This window comes from Sturnira hondurensis, unplaced genomic scaffold (assembly GCF_014824575.4).
Source record: "Sturnira hondurensis isolate 20B ecotype Veracruz unplaced genomic scaffold, ASM1482457v3 Scaffold0003874, whole genome shotgun sequence".
NCBI classification, from domain to species: domain Eukaryota; kingdom Metazoa; phylum Chordata; class Mammalia; order Chiroptera; family Phyllostomidae; genus Sturnira; species Sturnira hondurensis.
Genome location: NW_028076505.1, coordinates 855,380 through 858,105, shown reverse-complemented (window position 1 = coordinate 858,105; position 2,726 = coordinate 855,380).

Genomic DNA, 2,726 nt, shown 5'->3' with positions numbered 1-2,726 from the left:
ATTGCCACAATGCTTAAAAAAACTTAACAGTCAAAAAAATCACCAAACACATGAAAACAAGGTGGTAATGATACAGGGTGCAGCCAAGGGAGGCCCCAGAAAAGATTTGGAATGGTGTCCAGAACTCAAGGTGTACAGGAATATTGGAGGAAATATTGAGATGTCCTCACCCCCCCGCCCAGGTGTCAGTTGGGGGAAGGGATGAATGGAGCAGGGCCATTGAGAGCTGTTTTGCATAGCAACAGTTTTGTAGCTAACCTCTGGAATGGCATTTAACATATCTATAACCTTTAACTGGTTTCATAGATATGTTAAATAGCTGTGGCCAAGTTTTGGGGCAGGGAGAAGTGAGTGGTGGAAAAAACCCAGGCTAGGATTGGGAGCTGCTTCTCTGAGAGAGGGCCTGCTTGAGAGCCATGTGGCTTTAGCAGAGTGGGGGCTACCCAGGCTAGAATTGGGAGCTGCTTCTCTGAGAGAGGGCCTGCTTGAGAGCCATGTGGCTTTAGCAGAGTGGGGGCTAACCAGGGTGGAACTGGGGCTGCTTCTCGGAGAGAGTGCCTGCGAGAGAGCCATGTGGCTTTAGCAGAGTGAGGCCCCCCTCTTGGCCAGATGAGGGGGAGAGCCACGCTATTTAGAAAGATGTAGACCCCTGTAGCCATTAGGAGGGAGAGCCACGCGGTTTCAGCAGAGTGCAGACCTCCTCTTGGCCAGGTGAAAGGGAAAACCACGCAGCTTTGCCAGAAATGGAGATCCCTGCGGCCAGGTGAAGAAGAAAGACGCGCTTTTGGTGGAGTGCGGCTTTGGTGGAAGAAGCCCACGCGGCTTTGGTGGAAGAAGCCCACCTGGCTTTGGTTAAAGAGGCCCACGCGGCTTTGGGGGGCTCCCTTTGGCTGAGTGGCCTGGAAACCAGGAGAGACTTTGACTAGGACTTGGTACAAAGAACTCTTGCCAGTGGAAGGTGCCGCATGACTTTGGATTAATTGGAGATCCTGCCTGGACAGGCAGGTGACACAGCTCACAGTGCCAGCAACCTGAAAAACGGATGTGTGCTCTTTTCCTGATGTACGGTACCCTGAGTTGGGACAGTGGGAGAAGGGAGCGCTGTGTGTGTGTGTGTAGGTGTATACCCTTAAAGACTTTAATGTTTTAAGGAAGGCATTAGGCCTGAATAGCATTAAATAAACATTTTGTTTCCTTTCCACAAATCTCTGGCATTGAGAGATGTGTTTCCAATTGGCAGCGGACAGAAGAGCCCTATAGATATTAGTGTATCGTCCTTGGGAGGGGCCCCTGTTTTCTGCAGGTTTTTGGCATCCCTCGGTGGGCCAAGTATTGCCCCCCCCTCGGACCCTTTGTTCGGTAACAGTAAGAAAACCAAGAGGAACAACATAGCAGGACCAGATCTGCAAAGGCTTCGCCCATCGGACCCAGAGAATAAATTATTATACCCAGAAAATAAATGTTTAAAGAAATAAAAGTAGTTTTTGGAAATGGGGAGGGGGGTCTCTGCCTGCAGAGTCGCCTCCCCCCCCCCCTGCACCCCTCAGCTGCCCGGGAGAATAAGTCTACCAAGACAAGATCTGCTTGGGGAGGAAAGGCGGCCATTCTCTTGAAGGAGAAGGGCCAGGAGCCTGCTCCTCAATGGGCTTTTGTTGGGTTCAATTTGCACAGGAATATGGGTAAAGCTCATCAATCATTGTCAGGCAGTAAGAATCAAACAATAGATAACATACAAAGAACTATGAGGGCTTATTCTGAGTCAGGGTCAGTTAGCTAAGGGGCTATGAAACTCTGGGAAACAAACTCATTTCCTGCTCAATCTCTTATCAGAAAACCGAGGACATTCTTAGCAAAGCAAGTTTCATAGGATTCTATACGTTCTTTCTTAGGCCTGATCACCCTGGGGCCTATTCCAGCACAGGGCGGCACCCACCTCTGGCATTGTTTCAGGCTGAAGTCAGGCAGGGGAAGTAAGGCAGCCCAGAGATTAGGAGACTTCTTGCAAGACAGAATGAGGACTTAGGCTATGTCAAAGCTGAGGGGTAAGGGTCCATCACCCCCTTTTCTATAGCCTCCCAAGTCCTTCCCTGAGGGCCCCCTCGTGATCATGCCTGTCATAAGTTCACCCTTCCTTGCAGAATCTTACCTGTCATTGGCTAACAGGTTGTGCACTGGGGGCCAGGCAGGGTGAAGTAAGGTGGGCAGAGGCGACGCTCCTGCCAGGGGGATAAGCTTTGTCTCCTTAGTGGCTGAGGGTCCCAAGGTCGCTCACTCAGCCTTAGCCCTGGGGGGTTACAGCTTCTGAAACCAGGCAGGGCAGTTCCCAACAAATGTGAATAAAAAGAACAAGAACTCAGCATATGTGACCAAGAACTCAAAGACATAATAGTTTAAGTTGACAAGCAGGCCTAGGAGCGGATGAGACCAGAATGAAGAGAGTAAAAGACAGACCTGAAGCAGTGATCAGTGTCAAAGCGGAGAGAGACAGAGAGGACAACAAGGCAGGGAGGTCAGCAGACACAAACAGAGCAAAGGGCTTAATAAAATCGACTCCACTTCCCAAGAGCAGGGAAGACAGAAGGGAGCAGGGCTAAGTATCTAGATAAGGTTTCAATCCAATGATTTAGAAAGCGCAACAAATGCCCAGGAAAATAAACAGACATTGACATAAAGAGAAATTCACACCCAGCTGGATCATGATGAAACTGCAAAGCACCAGAAACAAA